The sequence below is a fragment of the Hakea prostrata genome, chromosome 10 (assembly GCF_041222555.1).
Source record: "Hakea prostrata isolate BN-2017 chromosome 10, UWA_Hpros_2, whole genome shotgun sequence".
NCBI classification, from domain to species: domain Eukaryota; kingdom Viridiplantae; phylum Streptophyta; class Magnoliopsida; order Proteales; family Proteaceae; genus Hakea; species Hakea prostrata.
In genome coordinates, this window is record NC_142609.1 from 37909161 (window position 1) to 37931117 (window position 21957).

General features: G+C 34.3%; 1 non-coding gene across 1 annotated transcript; it reads right to left on the reverse strand.

The window, feature by feature from the left end:
* Positions 1–7737: 7737 nt before the first annotated feature.
* Positions 7738–7811, reverse strand: TRNAV-AAC (transfer RNA valine (anticodon AAC)). Its single transcript has one exon. It is a non-coding gene; the product is annotated as a tRNA-Val (tRNA).
* Between the last annotated feature and the right edge of the window lie 14146 nt (positions 7812–21957).

Sequence of the window (21957 nt, forward strand, 5' to 3'; positions counted from 1 at the left end):
TTATTAATTATGCGTTGATTATGGTTGCTTTATTTTTCGTTTCAATTTGATTGCATTAGATGTATGGATTATGACCGTTCTTTTAGTTTAATTAAGTAATTAACAAATTTTAATCATTGCACTCTCGCATTATCATTAAGAAGTTAATTCTAAAGTGACATATCTCTTTGAGATCGACCTGTTAGCTACACGATACTGTGCGCTTGCGGTTACTTTTAATTTCACAAACAACCATATTTGGGAAGACAAAAAAACCTGGGGCTATGTCTGAAGAAAGTTGGAATGATATGGATGATTGAGCCCTCACCGCAATTCAACTATGCCTATCGAACGAAGTTCTGCAAGAAGTTTTCTCGTAGAAGACAACGACAGAATTGTGGTTGGCATTGGAAGGTTTGTACCTCACGAAATCCCTCACTAACAGATTGATGTTAAAGCATCGGTTATATACTTTGTGTATGGGTGAAGGTACTTCTCTCAAATCTCATATTGTTATTTTTAACTTTATCGTTATTGATCTACAAAAGATAAATGTTAAAATTGATGATGAAGATTTAGCCATATTATTATTATGTTCATAGCTTCCGTCAGACAAGCACTTTAGAGACACTATGATCTATGGCAAAGAGACAATCTCAGTTGCATATGTCAAAATGAATTTTTTGAGTGAACAGAAAATTGATGATGAATTGACATCAACCAAATCTGAGGGTGTTGAGTTGATGGTTACAGACAGAAAAATTGAAAAGTATTCAAACAGTGACAAGGAAAAGTTTAAGTCAAAATGAAAGAACAAAAACTTGACCTGTAATTACTATAAGAAATTGGGGCATATCAAATCTGAATGCTACAAGTTTCAAAACAAACAGAAAGTGTGGTGCCAACTAACCAAAGAAAGAAACCTCTAAAGAGGCTAGTGTTGTTGAAGATGGGAGTGATTCTAAGATGTTATTGGTGTTTGATGACAGAATTAGATCACAAGAAGAATGGATTGTTTTTGGGTGTTCCCACTATATGTGCCTTAACCATAAGTGGTTCTCTACTTACAAATTTTTTGAAGTGGAGTTGTGTTGATGGGGAACAATTTTCCTTGTAATACAGTTGGGAACAGAAGTATCAAAATTAGGACGCATGATGGTATTATCAAACTTTAACTGATATTTGGCATGTTCCTGAGTTGAAGAAAAATCACATTAGTTTATGCACCTTTGATATAAACGGGTGCAAATACACAGCTAAAGGTGGACTTATGAAGGTCAATAAGGGTGCTTTCTTATTAATGAAAGGAAAGAAAGTCGGTAATTTGTATATTTTATATGGTACTGCAGTCATTGGATCCATTACAGCTTCATCAGTTTCTAATTCATATACAACAAAATTATGGCACATGAGAATATGCCATATTAATGAAAGACGGATGGCTGCATTGAGCAAAAAGGGTATATTGTATGGTCATAGTACAAGAAAGATGGAGTTTTGTGAGCATTGTGTGGTCAGGAAGTAGAAGAGAGTTAGTTTCAATACTGCTATTTATAGGACCAAAGGAACTATGGACTACATTCATTCAGATTTGTAGGGGCCATCCAAGGTTCCTTCAAAGGGAACTGGTGTCAGGTATTTACTTACCTTTATTGATGATTATTTTAGGAAGGTCTGAGCCTACTTCTTAAGAACAAAAATGAAGTATTAGTTACATTCAAGCAATGCAAGATTTTGATTGAGAAGTAGACTGGGAAGCAAATTTAAATATTGAGAATAGACAATGGCCTAGAATTTTGTGAAGGAGATTTCAATGAGTTATGCCGAAATGAGGAAATTACAAGACACCATACAATTATGAAGACACCGAGCCAGAATGGAGTTGTAGAGCATATGAATAGAACATTATTAGAAAGGGATAATTACTATTGCCCCCTTGTACTTTGGTTTTATTACTAATCAAACCTCTTTCTTTATGAAATTACTGTTGCCCCCCTCACTTCTAACGGTGTTAAGTGGTTGTTAACATCACATATGTAATGTCTATTTTGCCCTTCATTAAAATTAATAAGTTAAAAAAAATATATTACCCTCATTTTTAGAAACTATATTGAATGTCAATTATATTCTTAAGATCTTATATTTTACAATAAATTTTGGCTTTGGTGGGACCACACACTTTGTACAATGGTTAGCATATATTAGGAGATTTTCAATTTTCAACTTTGAATTACATTTGATATTTCCTAATATTTTAGTTTCTATTTTAAGTTTTATTTACTCACATATTTCCTTTATTCGGTGAATTCTTTTTAGAGAAGAAAAATCAAGTCTTTTCTTTATTCGGTAGTTTCTTTTTAGAAAAGAAATTTTAATTTAAAGTTAATTTTTCTCCATAGTTAATAAGGATAGTATTATAATTTGCAAAAGAGTAAATAAGTAAAGAGATAATTGTAAGGTTATTTTTGGGTTTTTGAAAAAATATATAGATGCCACATCATCAGTAAACTAACTGAGCTTAACAGAAGGGGGCATTAGTAATTTTAGACATAGTTAAAGGTTGGATTAGCAATTTTAAAAAGTAGAGGGGATAAAGTAGTAATAAAATCAGAGTACAGTGGGGCAACAGTAATTATCCCTATTAGAAAAGGTAAGGTGTATGTTGTCAAATGTAGGATTGGGTAAGGAGTTTTGGGCGGAAGCGGTAAACATAGCTGCATGATTGGTGAATAGGTCTCCCTGCATAACTATTAAGTGGAAAACTCCAGAGAAGGTTGGTCAATAAACCTACTTTTACAATAATTTAAAAGTTTTTGGATATCTTACTTATGCACATGTGAATGATGGGAAGTTGGAACCTAGGGATAAAAAGTGTATTTCTCTTGGATATGGATATATAGTTAAGGGATTTACGTTATGGTGTCCTGATCCAATAATCCTAAATTTATTATTAACAGAGATGTAACTTTTGATGAGTTTGCTAGATCGAATCCTAAAAAAGAAACCAATATTCATAGTGATGAAGGTTAGAGAAATTCTAGGGAGAAGGTGGAGTTTGAAGTGGATGATCCATCCTCAAAGAAAGTACAATCAACTTCAGTTCATCCACCTATTCTTACTGAAGAAGAATGTGCTCTAGGAAATCAGAAAGACGAGGAGTACAACATTGCCAAAAATAAGCGAAAGAGAAATATGAGGCCACCACAAAAATATGGATATGTTGAAATTGTTGCTTATGGATTGTCTATTGCAGATGCAAATGATAATAATGAACCTCCAACATATTCATAAGTTATTTCTTTAGTTGATTATTCAAAGTGGTTGTTGGTAATGAATGAGGATGTTGGATTTCTTCATAAAAATCAGACATGGAAGCTTGTCAAGCCGCCTAGAGGGATGAAGATTGTTGGTTGCAAATGGGTTTACAAGAAGAAAGAATCCACCACAGAGATGGAGATGCTAGATACAAGGCACAATTGGTTGTAAAAGGTTACAATCACGTACAAGGTGTTGACTTTAATGATGTGTTTCACATGTTGTTAAGCTTCCATTTGTGTTTTGCTTGCTTTTATTGCTATGCATAGTTTGAAGTTAGAGCAATTTGATGTGAAAATTAATTCTTACATGGTGAACTAGAAGAATATATTTATATGCATCATCCTGAGGGTTTTATTATAAAAAAAGGAGGATTGTGGTTACTTTTTGAAAAGGTCTCTACATAGTCTAAAATAGTCTCTTAGACAGTGGTATAAGAGATTTGATTATGTCATGGCTACTTTAGGTTACAATGGGTATAAGTATGATTGTTATGTATACTTTAGAAGACTTTTTTATGGTTCATTTATATATTTGCTATTATATGTTGATGATATGTTAAATGAGTTCATCAGGTTGAAGGAACAACTAAGCACTGAGTTTGAGATGGAAGACTTGGGGGTAGGAAGAAAGATTCTTGGTATGGAAATCAAGAGGGATAGAAAGACAGGGAAGCTATGGCTATCTCAACAAAAATAGATGGAGAAGGTGTTTGAACGTTTTGACATAAAGGATGCAAAACCTGTTAATACTCTAATTACATCTCATTTTAGGCTTCTAGTTCTCTATCACCTAAGATAGATGAAGATGTGAGTTATCTGTCACGTGTTCCATACTCTAGTGCAGTTGGTTCCATTATGTATGTTATAGTGCGCACTCGACCTGACATGACAGTTAGTGTGGTGAGTAGATACTTATCACATCCATGTAAAATTCATTGGGAAGCAGTGAAATGGATACTTAGGTATCTAAAGGGGACCTTTGGTGTGTGTTTGGAGTTTGTGAGGAATGGTTACAAGTTGACAGGTTATGTTGACTCAGATTATGCAGGTGACCTTGATGAAAGAATGTCACTTATAGAGTATGTGTTTACTTTGGAAGGCTGTGTGATCAGTTGGAAGACTACTTTACAAACTATAGTTGCATTATCCACTACAGAAGTAGAGTATATGGTGGTGAATGAAGTAATTAAAGAAGCTATTTGGCTTAGAAACTTGTTTGGAGAACTCAGCATGGTTCAGGAGGTGACTGTTGTCCATTGTGATAGCTAGAGTGCTATTTACTTGACTAGAGATCAGATGTATCATGAGAGGAGGAAGCACATTGATGCTCAATATCACTATGTCAAAGAGGTAGTTGTTGAAGGCAATATCCAAGTATTGAAGTTTGGTACTGAAGACAATCCAACTAATATGTTGACAAAGCCATTATGTACTAGCATGTTCAAGCATTGGTTGGACTTGATTGGAGTTGATCGCATTAGAGCTTAACTTATAAAGGGGTTTTTGGAGAAGATGTAGATTAGTCAACTTTGTGGGAGAATTCAGGTCAAGGTGGAGATTTGTTATGTTTTGACTCGAAATCTTATACCTGATTTGGAAGATGGACCCGCACCAACATATTTTGGTGGGCGATCTGAATGGCCCATTTGTGGATATTTATGGTGGAAGTGGAGGGACTCAACCCGATGTGTCTACCTGTTTACTCGATTGGAGTCTATATATATGTATCTTATGTTTGCCTACCACATTATTGAGATGTTTGAGATTTTTTATTAGGGTTTTTGGTGAGAGTTCTTGTAAAGTCATTATTGGCTATTGGTTGTGAAATCTCCTTCTGTTCTTCTTCTAGTGGAAAACTCTTCTTCTTTACCCGTGGACGTAGCATACCACATCGGTGTGTGAACCACGTTAAATTTCTATGTTTTTTTTTTTTGATTTATTATTTCGTGGTGTTTGTTTTAACAATTTACTTTTTTATTTACAATGTTTTTAGAAATCAGAAAACAGATATGAGTTTCACGGATTTAGGTTTCTAGATCTCAAATGTGACAGTTGATTTGTCAATGGAAAAAACCTAAATAGTTGGAAACTTGGAATGTTTACTTATTCAAGGACCTATTCCAATCTTGAAGGATCACGCAGAAGAGAACTTGATTAACTATGATTAATGAATTTGCAAACAATCAAGGCAAAAGCACGCAAACTTAACCCTAAAGCACCGGCCTCTTGAGGCGGTGAGAACGTGGCAGTCTCCCGCCACTGTCTCTCTGCCTCCTCTTCTTTCTCTTTCTCCTCTCCTCTCCCTCTCTCTCTCTCTCTCTCTCTCTCTCTCTCTCTCTCTCTCTCTCTCTCTCTCTCTCTCTCTCTCTCTCTCTCTCTCTCTCTCTCTCTCTCTCTCTCTCTCTCTCCTTCCTTTCTCGGTCTAACTGAAAGTTGAGACTGGCTCTAGAGTCTATCTCTCAGTTTGTAAAACTCAGCTGCAGGCAAGTGTGAGCACATGCATGTGGGTGTAGGTGTCGCTAATGGCAGCAACAACTCGGTCGATTGTGCGGTTAATGGCTTCGGAGCCAAACGGGTGTGAGGGAGACCCGAGAACCCCTATTGAAACCATCGAGCCTCGCACTATCTCATCCGTTCCGAGACTTGCACTAGCCATGGATTACCTCAACTCAATCATCTCTGAGTTGAAGTCCGATCTTCCAGCTTCTACTTCAGGAACATCATCTGGACAAAGATCTGGCGAAGGAAAGGTCAACGCTGCCAAAGCACTAGCCTGTTCGTTATTCTCATGAGGTGGAACTTCCCTACAGCTCCGTCTTTCAAATCGATCTAGTGGTTCTTCAAGATGTAGCGTCTCCACCCCTATGGCATGATTTCTCTATGCCTTTGTGGCGGGTTTGAGTTTATTCGTTGCTATTGTAGGTACAACTTTATTTCTAAGGTTCTATTGGGTTTTTCCCATACTTTAGCCTGGATGATCCTGTCTAATGCGTGTGGTCAAATTCCTCTCCTTGGTTTCAAATGTTTATGTTCAAATCTTGTGTTTCCATGCATTTGTCTTTTTGATTTCCTTTTTTTCTGGATGTGTTTCTATATCTGTATTTCTTCAAAATGTATGTGTAATCCAATTTGTTTCATGTGACTTTTTCCTACTTTTAAATAAACTGGCAGTTTGGCACATTTTTGAGCATAGCCTTGAAAACATCATTGTTGCTTCTCACAAAAGAAAGAAAATACTTCTTTTGGAAAGGGGAAGAACTTTAAATCCTAAATTTTTTTTTTTTTCACATCAAAACATAATCTCTTATTTTGAAACCCTAAAAGTTCAAAGTTTCTTCCTTCTAACTGATTTGTTTCTCAATGATGTTCCAACAAAGAAACGTTGACTGGACCAGCACAATCAGCTGAACCAAGGTGGCTTAATCCATGATATTTTCCTAATTTTCTCAAATCAACCAATAGATGTAGGAACTATTAGGGAGTCAAGTCCAGGGAAGAATCCCCAAAATGCCAAAAGCAAATCTCTTAGAAAAGCCAAAATTCAAGCTCCATCTTCTCTACAACTTAGTACAATAAAATATTTAGGGTGTTTCAGTTATTAACTCAATAATCCTTATTCTACTAATTTATTATATATATTTTGAAAAATTGTAATAGTAATGATAGTTCATATGGTAAATGTTACATTTCTTCTTGAGTTTTCAATTTGCATTGCTTGGTGAACTAAGATTGTTTGGGAGTGTTCCAAAGTATGTTTTTACCCTTGCCTATATATTTTACCTCCTGTAAATTCTATTGTTGGAAGATCTCAGGAAGAAGCAGAGGTTATAGAGGCTACTTGAATGTCTATAACACCATGAGTTGTGGAAGATCTCAGGAAGAAGCAGAGGTTATAGAGGTCACATAATCTACAATACAAGCTAGTTCAATCATATTGCTTTTGGATGTTGACTCTGTCCGTCTTATATAACTTGAGATTGATCTCAACTACTTCAATGGCAATCTCTATGTGCAAGAGTCTGTTGTGTAATGCGATCCAAACCATAGTCCAAAATGTACAATGTGATTAGAAAGGATTAAGTGATGATAATTAAGGGTTAATGATTTGAGTATTTGGTCCAGATTTTGTTGAATGCTAAATAGTGAGATTCAAAGCAATTTTGAAATTGGAAAATCAGATTCTTTCTTGTTCTATCCAATTTTGATTTTGTTAGCATATGGTTTGTGTTATCAAGATTATGCCACAAACACGAGTAGTTATTGAAGAGCTCTGGTAAGGACTGGCACCTCTTAGTGAAGAGGCCACTGTCGATGCTCATTGTGGTATATGTAATAATACAATCCCCAAATAAAAATAATAATAAAGTAAATTTCATTTTGAAAGGAAAAAAAGAATGCGGTGACGCTCTCCCAACTGAGCTATCCCCGCGATAATTTGAATTGGCGTCGCCCGGACTTGAACCGGAGACCTTCAGTGTGTTAGACTGACGTGATAACCAACTACACCACGACACCTTAATTGATTATTTTGTTTACTAACAGTTTTTTATTATATAAATTTGTATGTTTCAATTAAATTTGTTTTCTGGGACTTTCATAATAGCGCGTGGTGGCTTGGGTTAGATTTTGCATTAAGAAGCCAGGCTACTAGAAGCACCTAAGTATGTGGTATAAGATTTAAGTATGTGTTTCGGCTGCATTTGATATGTAATAACTTATCTTGGTTTCATTGTAAGTGGACCTTTCTCAGTTTTATTATTCTGCAAATGATTTTTCTCATTGTTAAACCTGAACAACTAGGTTGCAAATCAAGATCACCTCTCTGAACACTATCAGCTGATGTCTGAGTAAATGGTGAAATTTGTAGTTATGAATGCAATCTATACAACCGAGAAAAAAGATTAGTTAATTGTTTCATGGACTCTGGAGAAGATTAGGTAACAAGACTGAAACTTTAATTATATTAAGCATGATTGATTTGACATCACTTCCCGTTGCTTGGAGTTCTACTAAAACAAAAACATTCGCATTCTACAAGGACATGGATATTGTTAGTACTGTGAGGTTATCCTAGACAATATGTGCGTTTACATTGATAGCTTACATGATTTACTGTTATTCGGTTTGAGATGGGCCACACTGATCTATTGGGGAAGTAGAGTAGGATTTTGGGTTTATTATTATAACTAATAATGGTTGGTCTCTCCAATCACTTAGTCGTATGTTCTCTTTTCTCTCCACGAGAAAGAAATACAAAAAATGAGATTGGAGAAGACTTCGTCGCTCTGTACTTTTCAGCATTTAAGGTTTGGATTGATTGCACATTTTTCTTTTGAATAGTACATTGTATCCTTGTTCTCTATGGGTTCCAACAAGGGTATTGGAGAATTTCATGAATATTTTAACAAGTAGAGGCAAAGAGGTGATGGGAAGGAGTCGTGGTTGAGCCTAAGAGGTGTTCTTGTATCTAAGAAAAAAGTTACAGAATCCTGACTACAATTTAATTAATTTATTTTTAATATGTTTGAGGTTCCTCCAGGCTAACTTATGCACACCACAACTACAGTTCTGGTAGCTTTTATAAATTATTTAAATGTACAGTGGCGCTAGTTAAAAATTCAGCAATATGGAAAATATGAAATAGCTAGCATGACACAACCCCTTGATATAGGTGAAAATTTTATTAACATCGGAGGCAATTGGTACCAATACTAGTTCTCATAGAAGGATAAGAAACCAAAATTAAGATCTAAGAGCAGTGTAGGACAGTCAAAATAGGTGAATAATTAATTATTTATAATTGATTCTAAATAATCCTTCTAATTAGACCTGTAAATGGATTGGATTCAACTCGGATATATTATTATCCGAATCCAATTCGAATAAGTAAAACCTCTATCCAATATCTGATATTTGATGAAAATTTACAGTTTGTATCCGAATTCAAATCCGGAATTTTATCGGATATTTGATTATAATTTGATCCAATAAACTATCTGGTTGTTGATTGTTGATTTCCATTATTTCTCTCTTTACACCTATGATTTTTTATTTTTTGGTTATGGATTTCCGGTTTCTGAATTCCATTATCAACCCTTTTTAGAGATCTTTTTTTAATACTTTACTCTTACCGGATAAATTTATGTCCAAATATTATCCAATCCAATAAGCAATTATCTGAATCCAAATCCGGTTACTTATCGGACAGATACATATATTTTTCAGTAAGAAAATTTTTGGATTTGGACACCTTTAAATGATTATGAATGCGAATTTGGAGGCAGATCTCAACTATCCATTTAGAGGGCTACTTCTAATCTAGTCATAAACAATCTCTGCCTTTTAAAACTAATTGAGTTCATCATTTTAAATCCTTAATTATTAGTCAAACGATAAGGGGTGCAAGTTTAGTCTCAATGACCTGACTGTCCTAAGCTATTTTTTAATCCAATTAAGGCTTAAGTCGTATATCCTTTCTTCTCCCCCATGCCTAAGGTCTTACCAAGGTCTTATCACAATGATGAGATGAGTGATAAGGCATGTGTTACTTGCCTTAAGAAGGGGGAGGGGGGGAATCAAAACGAAACATGCATTTCTTATGAGAAAACAAAATATGCATAATAGTTCCTTATTATTCAATGTCCTTAAAAATTTAGGGTCATTGCTTTCTTTGAATTTTCTTTTACCACAACTAGAGAAGAATCTCGATGATAAAACTTCAAATGATAAGACATTGGAGTAAACCAATAAAACAACTTATTTGGTAAGTATATACTTGTAATGATCCCTATAAATTACTTATTAATTCACCTAATTTTTTTATTCGTTTTTAAATTTTCATTGAAGAACTAATATATTCAACCATTCCATCAAGCTTCTTAGGATTGATTTACAAAATAAGTTTAATAAGTAATCTGTTAAAATCAATTATTAACCCCTTGAACTAAATTATGACCAAATTCACCTTGTAAAAAAAGTTTATTAACCCCTTTAGTACTTCTCACCTTATAGGCAATTTTCTAAGTCACTCCATTGTATGGATCAAATAGCTTTAGAATTTCAAATCGAAACTCATTTATGTAATGTGGACTCAAATTAAGAATAAAAGTACAAATACAAAGCTGTGAAGAAGAAGAAAAAAAAACATTGTAATTGATTTATTTCATAATTTTACAAATGAATGAAATTGTTGGTAAACTAGATATCAAATAGTCTAAAGTCTGCTATTTTAAGTATGGTCACCCAATCCAATCCTATATTATATAAAATGTAATAAGATTAACTATTATATTCTATCTTTAGACTTACATTCAATTTGAATGGTAAACGTAAATGGCAAAAGGATTGCCGTTCCATCATTTTGCAAGGTTGGTTATTTGGTTAATTGGTTAATGGACTGAATTAATTGAAGTTATCAATTTTCATCATGAAACTCTTCAACCTGTAAGATTTAAAATGACTTAGATGATAAATAATTCTCTTTTGAATTGCTTTTATGATATAGAAACCAAGAACTGAGAACTACCTACCCGATTTGAACCAGCAACCTTCAAACCGAACTAGCAAGTAAACATGACCTTTAGACCTTCAAACCTTCAGACCTTCAGTCTGGCTCTCTCCCAACTGAACTATCCCCGCAATGAGGAGGTAGCAAGCTTACCTGGAGACGGAACATTGCTGTTTGGAGACCATGGACTAAATGCGGTGAGCGTGGAACACACGACCTTCAGATCTTCAGTACTTTGAATAGCAAGTTTACTTGGAGATGGAACATTGCTGTATGGAGACCATGGACTAAATGTGGTGAGCGTGGATCAAACACATGACCTTCAGATCTTCAGTCTGAAGATCTGCCAACTGAGCTATCCCCGCAATGGTTTGAATTGGTGTCACCCGAACTTGAGCCGGAGACTTTCGGTGTGTTAGACTAACATGATAACTAGCTACACCACGACACCTTGATTGATTATTTTGTGTCTTACCGATATATTTTTATTATTTCAATTTGGATGTATCAGTTAAACTTCTTTTCTGTGACTTTCATAATAGCGTGGCAGGTTAGGTTTTGCACTCATAAGAGAAGCTACTAGAATCAATTAAGTATAAAATTTTGAGTTTTGAGTTTAAGTTTGAGAATGACCAACAGTGTAGATGCTTCTGCAGCATTATCTTGGTTTCATTGTAAGGGGACCTTTAGCTTTATTAATCTAAATGATTTTCTCCATTGTTAAACCTGAACAACTAGGTTGCGGATCAGTTTCACCTCTCTAAACACGTAAAACCCGACAAAGGCCTTCAAGATATAATTTTTTGCAATCCCAGTTGGGCCATCATTAATGTAATACGTAAAACCCGATGAAAGCCTTCAAGATACATATTTTGCAATCCCAGTTGGGCCATCATTAATGTAATCATTACCCATCTCACATCTGCTGCTAATGTATTTTTTTACCATCAGCGTTACTATGCACCGTTACAGTTCTAATATGTGATATTTGAATAAATATCAGTTGATGTTGGAGTAAACGGTGAAATTTGTAATAGTGAATGCAATCCATATGGCCAGAGAAAAAGATTTGTTGATTGTTTCATAGACTGTGGAGAAGATTGGGTAACAATACTGAAACTTTAATTATATTAAACATGTTTAATTTGACATCACTTCCCATCGCTTGGAGTTCAACTAAAACAATATTAACAATCGCATGCTACAAGAAGAGGATACGGTTAGTAACATGAGGTTATTCTAAACAATATTTGGGTTTAGATTATTACTATAATTATTTTTATTTTTTTACTAGGGTTAATATGGAGGTTTCAACACATTGGCCAATTTACTACTATTTGGTTTGTGATGGGCTACACTTGTCCATTGTGGAACTACAGTAGGATTTGAGATTATTATTATAACTAATCATGATTGGTCTTTCCAATCACTTAGTCTTGTGTTCTCTTTTCTCTCCACAAAAAAGAAATACAGAAAACGAGATTGGAGAAGACTTTGTTGCTCTGCACTATTCAGCATTTAAGGTTTTGATTGATCGCAAATTTTCCTTTTTGAATATTGCATTTTATCCTGATTCTGTATGGGTTCTAATAAGGGTTTTGAAGAACTCCATGGATATTTTGACAAGTAGAGGTAAGTAGAGGTAAGGAGGTTGGGAATGGGAGGGAGTTGTGTTGAGCCTAAGAGGTGTTCTTGTGTCTAAGAAAAAAGTTACAGCATCCTAACTACAACTTTATTTAATTTTTTCTTAATGTATTTGAGGTTCCTCTAGGCTAACTTTGCGTATCTCTACATTCTCCAAAGTGGCAATATAGATCATCTCCCTTGAGAAGGAGCCCTCTATGCTCCCCTGACGGCCTTATAACCACAAATTATGCAAGGTCCACAAGTAAAAAATAATAAAATATTTAAAAAAATAAACCTCATCACCCTAATCCTGTGGGCCCCCTTTAATTCATGGTCAATAGCCGTCAGGGATCACAGGCCCGTTGGGAGAGACGATCTAGATCCTTTTATATATAATTGAGTTTTTTATGTATGGGTTACTTTAGTGGACCATAAACTAATGTTGGGTCCCTTTAATGTAATAGATTAAATGTGAGTTCCAAGTAGACTAACACCGCTAGCCGCTATTGAGTATATTCAAATTTTAAATGTGAAGGGATCAAAGTGTCCCTTAAGTTATTTAATACACTGTGTTAATATATGGTTTTAAAAAGAGACAATTGATCATTAAGCGTTAATTTATATATATATATATATTTTAATTTTTAATTAAAATTATCTGTGTTAATTTTAATTTTTTGTTTTTAATTGTTTTTGTTTTGGTAGATTGAATAAAAGAAAGAAACTTATTAAAAAGAAAAAAAAAATAAAACAAATAAATCGAAAAAGGGTATTTTCATCACAAACATTATTAAATTAATAGCTTTTGTTTAACTTGTCCTTATTTAATTATTTTTGAAACCACAAAGAAGCCATATGCAAAAGAAAACTTAAACTGGACTAAAAGTTACTTGGACCAAACTTCAACAGGTCTAGATGAAAATTATCCAAAAATTATATTAACACAATATATTAAATAACTTGAGGGGCATTTTGGTCCCTTTATGATTGAACTTTGAATATGCTTAATGGTGGCTAAAGGTGTTAGTCTTGTAATGATCAGACGTAATATATTGTATTAAGGGGACCCAACATTAGTTATTGGTCAACTAAGGTGACCCCACATGTGAAAACTCTATATAATAGAAATATATAACGTTGTTTGGTTTATGTACAAGTAGTTAAAATTCAGCAAATATGGAAAATATGAAACAGCTAGCATGACACAACCCCTTGATATCGATGAAAAATTTCTTAAAATACAATTGGTACCAATATTAGTTCTCATAGAAAGATAAGAACCGGAAATTCAGATCTAAGAGCAATGAGGATAGTCAAAATAGGCTATCCGAATCCAAATCTAATAAGCAAAACCACTATTCGAATTCGGATACCGCTATTCGAATTCGATATCTGATGGAAACTTATAAAAGGTATCCGAATTCGAATCCATACTTAATCGTATATTCGATTATAATCTAATTTGATAAACTATTTGATTATTGATTATTAACTGTCATTTTTTTTATCAGCTCTTTTTAGAGAATAAAAATGTTTAATATTTTACCCTAACCAGATAATGTCCGATTTTTTTCTTCAGTTACTAATATTTAGTTTTTGAATCCAATTATCAGCTGCTTTTAGAGAATTTTTTTTTTAATATTTTACTCTAACCGGATAAATTTTTGTCTAGATATTATCCAATTCAATAAGCAATTATCTGAATATGAATTTGGAGGCAAATCTCGACTATCCATTTAGAAGTCTACTTCTAATCTAATCATAAATAATCTCTGCCTTTTAAAACTAACTGAGTTCATCATTTTGAATCCTTAATTATTAGTCAAACGTTAACGGGTGCAAATTTGGCCTCAATGGCCTAAGCCTGTCCTAAGCTGTCTTGAATGCAGATAAGGCTCAAGTCTTACATCCTTTCTTCTCCCCCATGCCTGAGGTCTTACCAAGATATTATCACAATGATGAGATGAGTGATAAGGCATGTGTTGCTTGCCTTAAGAAGGGGGAGGGGGGAATCAAAACGAAAAATGCATCTATTATGAGAAAACAAAATATGCATGATAGTTTCTTATTTTATAAATCAATGTCCCTAAAAATTTAGGGTCTGTTGTTTTTTTTTGAGTTCTCTTTTTACCACAACCAGAGAAGAATTATGATGATAAAACTTCAAATGGTAAGACATTGGAGTAAACCATTAAAGGAACTTATTTGGTAAGTATGAATCCTATAAATTACTTTTTAATTCACCCAACTTTTCTTATTCATTTTTAATTTTTCATTAATAATTGATATGTTCAACCATGCCATTAAGCTTCTTAGGATTGATTTAAAAAATATATTTAATAAGTAATCTGTTAAAAGAATTTATTAATTCCTTAAACTAAATTATGACCAAATTCACCTTTAAAAAAAATTTATTAACCCCTTTAGTACTTCTAATTACCTTGTAGACAATTTTCTAAGTCACTCCATTCTATGCATCAAATTGCTTTAGAATTTTTAAGTGTGGTCCAACCCAATTCAAACTTATATTATATAAAATGTAATATAATTAATTATTATATTGTATTTTTGACTTATATTCAATTTGAATAGTATTAAACGCAAATGTCAAAAAGGATTGCCGATCATTTTGCAAGGTTGACTACTTGGTTAATGGTGACAGAATTAATTAAAGTAAAAAAATTTCAGCATTGAAACCCTTTAAAGTATAAGATGTAAAATGACTCAGATGATATAGATTTGTCTTATGAATTGCTTTTATGATGTAGAAACCAACACCAAACTATTAGTCGGCATCAAAGAGGATTTAATAGCAACATGATCAGAAAGGGTAAATTTTGAAGTCTTTGCGCACGTCTCATATGCTGAAACTATAGATGGGAGTTATCTTCTTTGTTGAGTTCTGGAACTGTTTGTTTAGATAAACGAGATTATTAGAGTTTTCAGTATATAGAAGGATCTCTAAGACTGAAATACAACCAAAGAGGTCAGATTGTTTCATAGGTAGAGTAATATGGGTGCATTTGATCCTCATTATTCTAACAACTACAATTATATGGAAAATTGAATAGCTCCGGCTGGAATTGAGATTTATTTGTTTTCAAATATTTATTACAGGGTTCTCCATCTCCTAGAAAACATTGTAATTATAATCTAATATGTTTTGCTTTCAAATACTCAAATGTATTTGTTCTAAATTGGACTAGATGGCTTTCAAATTTTGGAACGATAACATGGGAAAACCTTAAAACCATGCCTTAATTTGCTGGAACAAGCTCTGCCTCCCCACGTATTGGGGAGAAGTTAAATTTAGAAAGGCTCATCTCCATAACAAGGCCTTCTAAAGCACAATGGAGGTTAATCATGCACTCAGCCCAATTTTGTTTGGGCATTTGTCCTAACAGGGAAATATGTTCCCAATTCCACTCTTTTTTACCCAAAAACCCACAAGAAAAGAGGGTCTCGTGTAGGAATAACATCAGAACAGTGGCTAAAGATTGACATGATTTTTTTTTTTTGCGTAGAATCTGAAGTCATGAAATCTATGGTAGTTCGAAGCATACATCTATTTGGTTTGACCCTTGTTACTCCTATACCCTCAATAGCCTAGACCTTAGTCTTTCAATGCCCATGGACTAGTCATATCTGGCTTAATGGCTCACTCGGGCTTTACATAAGGGCCTCCAGTGCTTCCAACCTATATATTTTTGCATTCAATTTCATTCTTATTTGCAGTGGGACTGTTGTGAGTAAACGGTTCACAACACCTATGATCGGCGGTTCGATCACAGTTTGGCCAAGTGGTTCAACCACTTCCAACTCGAGAATGTTTGAATCAAACACAAGCATCAAGTAAAAGAGGTACAGAAGGAGAGTCATTCTCAAACTCCTCAAATACGATCAATTAGACGGCTACTTTACAGGCTATAGTTGCATTATCCACTACAGAAGTAGAATATATGGCAGTGACGGAAGTAGTTGAAGAAACTATTTGACTTAGAGGCTTGTTTGGAGAACTCAACATGGCTCAGGAGGTGACTGTTGTCCATTGTGATATTTAGAGTGCTATTCACATGACTAGAAATCAGATGTATCATGAGAGGATGAAGCACATTGATGCTCAATATCACTATGTCAGAGAGCTAGTTGCTGAAGGCAATATCCAAGTATTGGTACTGAAGACAATCTAACTAATATGTTGACAAAACCATTATGTACTAGGAAGTTCAAGCATTGCTTGAACTTGATTGGAGTTGGTCGTATTAGAGCTTAGCTTATAAAGGGGCTTTTGGGGATGATGAAGATTACTTAACTTTGTGGGAAAATTCAGGTCAAGATGGAGATTTCTTATGTTTTGACTCGAATTCTTGTACCCAATTTGGAAGATGGACCCGCATTGACATATTTTGGTGAGCGACCCATTTGTGGAGATCTATGGTGGAAGTGGAGGGACTCGACCTAATAGGTCTACCCGTTTAATTGATTGGAGTCTACATATATGTATCTTATGTTTGCCTACCAATTAGGGTTTTGGGTGAGAGTTCTTGTAACGTCGTTCTTGGCGATTGGTTATGAGATTTCCTTCTGTTCTTCTTCTACATGGTGTGAAACTTTTCTTCTTCGCCTGTAGACATAGCATACCACATCGGTATGTAAACCACGTTAAATTTCTGTGTGTTTTCTTTTTTGATTCGTGACGTTTGTTTTGACCGTTAACTTTTTTATTTATAATATTTCTAGAAATCAGAAGACTAATATGAGTTTCAGGGTTTCTGCATCTCATATGTGATAGTTGATTTGTCAATGGAAAAAATCTAAATAGTTGGAAACTTGGAATGTCTACTTATTCAAAGACCTATTCAAATCTTGAAGGATCAGGGACGACACAGGAGAGAAATTGCTTAACTATGATTAATGAATTTGCAAACAATCAAGGCAAAAGCAGGCAAAAGCACGCAACTTATGTCTTTTTTTTCTTCTTTCCTCTTTTAAGTCCATCATATGAAGAAATAAATCCACAGGTATCTGGGCTTGATACATTACGAGAACCTCTCTTGTGCCAAATATTTAAGTCCTTCCCTGAAGGTAAGCGACTTTAATCAATGCAACATAATATCATGGAACAAATCAAATATACCAACCAACAAAAGATATGATTAATCCATGTACCAACTGCTCTACTGTGCTTCACCAAATTTAACCATCATTACAATATGCACAGACGTCGGGCAAACTAATTCAAACCTATGACTAGTAAAAGAATGGGGAATGTAGAACGCAAAACTCAAAGCGAAAGAATGGAGGAACGGGGAAACCCTAAAGCGCAGGCCTCTTCAGGCAGTGAGAACCAGGCGGTCTCCAGCCTCTGTCTCTCAGCCTCCTTTTCTTTCTTTTTCTCTCTCTCATGGCAGCAGCAGCTTGGCCGATTGTGGGGTTTACGGCTTCAGAGCCAAACGGGTGTGAGGGAGACAAGAGAACCCCTATTGAAACCATTGAGCCTCGCACTTTTTCATCCGTTCCAAAACCTGCACTAGCCATGGATTACCTCAACTCAACTCAATCATCTCTGAGTTGAAGTTCGATCCTCTAGCTTCTACTTCTAGAACATTATTCAGGCAAAGATCTGGCGAAGGAAATGTCAACACTGTCAAACCACTTGCCTGTTTGTTATTCTCACAAAGTCGAGTGGTGGAACTTCCCTATAATTCTGTCTTTCAGATTGATCCAGTAGCTATTCAAGATGTAGTGTCTCCGCCCCAGTGGCTTGATTTCCCTAAGCCTTTGTGGCGGGTTTGAGCTTATTCGTTGCTATTGTAGTTACAACTTTATTTCTAAGGTTGTGTTGAGTTTGTCCATAGTTTAGCCCGGATGACCTTGTCTATTGCATGTGGAAATTCCTCTCCTACTTGTCTATTGTAGTTACAACTTTATTTCTAAGGTTGTATTGAGTTTGTCCATATTTTAGCCTGGATGACCTTGTCTATTGCATATGGTCAAATTCCTTTCCTTGGTTTCGGATGTTTATTTCGAAACTTGTGTTTCCATGCATCTATCTTTCTGTATTCTTTTTTGTTGGGTTTGTTTTTGTGTCTGTATTTCTTTAAAACATGTATGTGTAATCCAATTTGTTTCATGTGATTTTTTCGTGTTTTTAAATAACTAGCAGTTTGGCACTGTTTTGAGCACACCTTGAAAACATCATTGGTGCTTCTCACAAAAGAAGGAAAATACTTCTCTTGAAAAGGGAAAGAAGTTTAAGTCATATTTTTTTGTTTTTTAACATAAAAACATGGAACCTAAAAGTCCAAAGTTTCTTCCCTGTTTCGTCTGTTTTACAAAAATGTATTTGTTTTTATTTATTTATTTATTTATTTGTATTTTGTTTTTCTTTGTATAACCATACAAGATTTCAGCACTCAAAAATAGTGAAAACGTGTAGAAAGACGGAAAATTAATTTTTTACCTAAAACAAAGAAACAGAATTAATCACATTACAATAACACCCCTTAAAAGGTGGATTTTGTTTTTCCCTTTTGACCATGAGAGACCATTAGGATCTTGTCAACATGTCCTCTGTCATATTTACCATTTATCATGGGAGGAAGATGGACATGAAGCCAATAACCAAAACAAAAAGGAAATAACAATCTAACTGATCTAACTGATTTGTTTCTCAATGATGTTCCAACACTGGACCAGCAAAATTAGCTGAACCAAGGTGGCTTAATCCATGATATTTTTCCTAATTTTCTCTAATTAACCAATAGATGTAGGAATTATTGGGGAGTGAAGTCCAGGGAAGAATCCCCAAAATGCCAAAAGCAAATCTCTTGGAAGAGCCGAAATTCAAGCTCCATCTTCATCTCTTCAATTTAGTACAATAAAGAGAATGAATGGTCCTGATTTTATCTACAGTTTGTCCTAGATTCAGGCCCTTATCTAACCTAGTTTATTATTAAGCACGAGTGTTAAAATGAAAATTGAAAAAGTTTTAATTTACAATCTTGTGGGGTTTTCTATGCTTATGGACAAAATATTTAGGGTGTTTATTATTAACTCAATAATCCTTATTCTACTAACTTCTTATATTTTGAAAAATACAATCTTGTGGGGTTTTCTATGCTTATGGGCAAAATATATAGGGTGTTTCAGTTATTAACTCAATAATCCTTATTCTACTAATTTCTTACATTTTGAAAAATTATAATAGTAAAATAGTTCATATGGTAGATGTTACATATCTTCTTGAGTTTTCAATTTGTATTGCTTGGGGAACTAAGATTGTTTGGGAGTGTTCCAAGTATGTTTTTACCCTTGCCTATATATTTTGCCACCCTGTTAATTCTATTGTTAGAAGATCTCAAGAAGAAGCAGAGGTTATAGAGGTCACATAATCCACAATACAAGCTAGTTCAATCATATTGCTTTTGGATGTTGATTCTGTACGTCTTATATAACTTGAGATTGATCTCAACTACTTCAATGGCAATCTCTATGTGCAAGAGTCTGTTGTGTAATGCGATCCTAACCATACCAAAATGTACAATGTGATTAGAAGGATTAAGTGATGATAATTAAGGGTTAACGATTTGGGTATTTGGTCCAGATTTTGTTGAATGCTAAATGGTAAAAGTGAGATTCAAAGAATTTTGAAATTGAAAATCAGATTCTTTCTTGTTCTCTGGTAATGACCAGCACCTCTTAGTGAAGAGGCCACTAGTCGATGCTCCTTGTTGTACAACCCCAAAATCAAAATTAAAAAAAAAATTGAGTAAATATTCATGAAACGGAGGGGGGCCCGACCTCTCCCAAGTGTAGTGTTGAGGGTGTTGAAACGGACAACGTGATAACCAACTACACCACGACACCTTAATTGATTATTTTGTTTACAAACATTTTTTTATTATATCAATTTGTATGTTTCAATTAAATTTTTTTTCTGGGACTTTCATCATAGCGTGGTGGCTTGGGTTAGATTTTGCATTGAGAAGCCAGGCTACTAGAAGCAACTAAGTATGTGGTATAAGATTTAAGTGTGTTTCGGCTGCACTTGATATGTAATAACTTATCTTGGTTTCATTGTAAGTGGACCTTTCTCAGCTTTATTACTCTGCAAATGATTTTCCTCATTGTTAAACCTGAACAACTAGGTTGCAAATCAAGATCACCTCTCTGAACACTATCAGCTGATGTCTGAGTAAATGGTGAAATTTGTAGTTATGAATGCAATCTATACAACCGGAGAAAAAGATTAGTTAATTGTTTCATGCATGGACTCTGGAGAAGATTAGGTAACAAGACTGAAACTTTAATTATATTAAGCATGATTGATCTGACATCACTTCCCATTGCTTGGAGTTCTACTAAAACAAAAACATTCGCATTCTACAAGGACATGGATACTGTTAGTATTGTGAGGTTATCCTAGACAATATGTGCGTTTACATTGATAGCTTACATGATTTACTGTTATTCGGTTTGAGATGGGCCACACTGATCTATTGGGGAAGTAGAGTAGGATTTTGGGTTTATTATTATAACTAATAATGGTTGGTCTCTCCAATCACTTAGTCGTATGTTCTCTTTTCTCTCCACGAGAAAGAAATACAAAAAACGAGATTGGAGAAGACTTCGTCGCTCTGTACTTTTCAGCATTTAAGGTTTGGATTGATTGCACATTTCTCTTTTGAATATTACATTGTATCATTGTTCTCTATGGGTTCCAACAAGGGTATTGGAGAATTTCATGGATATTTTAATAAGTAGAGGCAAAGAGGTGATGGGAAGGAGTCGTGGTTGAGCCTAAGAGGTGTTCTTGTATCTAAGAAAAAAGTTACAAGGATTCGACTACAATTTGATTAATTTATTTTTAATATGTTTGAGGTTCCTCCAGGCTAACTTATGCACACCACAACTACAGTTCTGGTAGCTTTTATATATTATTTAAATGTACAATGGCGCTAGTTAAAAATTCAGAAAATATGGAAAATATGAAATAGCTAGCATGACACAACCCCTTGATATAGGTGAAAAATTTATTAACGTCGGAGGCAATTGGCACCAATACTAGTTCTCATAGAAGGATAAGAAACCAAAATTAAGATCTAAGAGCAGTGTAGGACAGTCAAAATAGGTGAATAATTAATCATTTATAAATGATTCAAAATAATCCTTCTAATTAGACCTGTAAATGGATTGGATTCGGCTCGGATATACTATTATCCGAATCCAATTCGAATAAGTAAAACCTCTATCCAATATCTGATATTTGACGAAAATTTACAGAAAGTATCCGAATTCAAATCCAGAATTTTATAGGATATTCGATTATAATTTGATCCAATAAACTATTTGGTTGTTGATTGCCAATTATTTCTCTCTCTTTATACCTATGATTTTTTATTTTTTGGTTATGGATTTCCGGTTTTTGAATTCCATTATCAATCCTTTTTAGAGAACTTTTTTAATACTTTACTATTAAAGGATAAATTTATGTCCAGATATTATCCAATCCAATAAGCAATTATC